The sequence below is a fragment of the Lepidothrix coronata genome, unplaced genomic scaffold (assembly GCF_001604755.1).
Source record: "Lepidothrix coronata isolate B3197 unplaced genomic scaffold, Lepidothrix_coronata-1.0 Scaffold348, whole genome shotgun sequence".
Classification (NCBI taxonomy): domain Eukaryota; kingdom Metazoa; phylum Chordata; class Aves; order Passeriformes; family Pipridae; genus Lepidothrix; species Lepidothrix coronata.
Genome location: NW_016690528.1, coordinates 13,810 through 15,065, shown reverse-complemented (window position 1 = coordinate 15,065; position 1,256 = coordinate 13,810).

Below are 1,256 nucleotides of genomic sequence, written 5' to 3'. Positions count from 1 at the left end.
ACTCTGGCCAGGAACATAAATCCACAACGTGAGGGACGGGGAGGGCAGAAAAAGAAAAATAAAATTCTAATACTTCCCTTGGAGCACCCTCCTCTGCCTGAACCCTTTACAACACTAAGTAGACAAAGAAGGTACCTCAAAAAAGAACATATAAGTTACACCTTCCCTACTTAATCAAATTGGTGATAGACCCAAATAAAGAATTTCTCTCCTAGAAGTCTTAAGTGTCACCTTGCATCATATCTTTTCAAGAAGTCACTAAAAGAGGAGGTGGACAGTTTTGGTAAGAAACAAATTAGCAGCAGCACGGTCAGCAGTCAGCAAAGGGAATAAGGCATCACATGGTGCCTTGGGAACCATCACCACCACAGCCTGCCTGTCCTGCACACCTTCATCGAGCTCGGGTGGAAACGCCACATATCAACAAGCAAGATTGTTGCCTGCAAAGGTGACACCTCCAGGCACCTCCATTCACAATCTGCACTGATTTCATTCTACCAGAAAACAACATCTACCCAAAGCAGCAAACTTCAGCCGTGGGCATTAAATGTTCCCAGGAACCCAAAAATTATAATTTCAGTGTGTCCCTCCATAACCTCAAGAGCCCGGAGGCTCCGGAGAGGACATGGCGACAGAAGGAAAGGTGTCCCTGAGATCCTAAAGCACCGACCAAGCACCCACCGCCCTCAGGACGCGGGGGCTGAGCCGGGCTCCCAACACGGATGGCCAGGGGTGCGGGAGAGAAGGGGCAGAGGAGGGAAGGTTGTCGGGGAAGGGGGCCAGGCGAGAGCAAGGAAGGGCCACTGACCGCGTCGAGGAGAGAGGACGGCTCCGGCTGCGTGTCCTTGGCCGCGGCGCCGGGCGGCGGCGGGAAGTTGGGGCTGAAAACCATCAGGTCGCTCTTGGCCGCGCCGTCCGCCACGCACAGGCTCCGGCTGTGGCGCTGCGAGTACGACCAGCTGCCCACTTCGCTGGCGCACACCAGCGTCGTGGGCCCGGGCCCCGACAGCACGGCCGCCCGCGGCGCCCAGCGCGACGCCCCGTACAGCACCACGGCCAGCAGGAACAGGCTCGACACGCCGCAGATCGCCACCACCAGCCACACGTTCGTCGTCGCCGACGCCGCCGCCGCCGGCCCAGAGCCGCTCTCGCCGCCCGCCAACGAGCGCGGCAGCAGCGACGACGAGCCCGCCGCCGCCGCCAGCGCCGCCTCGCCGCCCTCCACCAGCGACACGCTCAGCGTCGCCGTGGCCGAG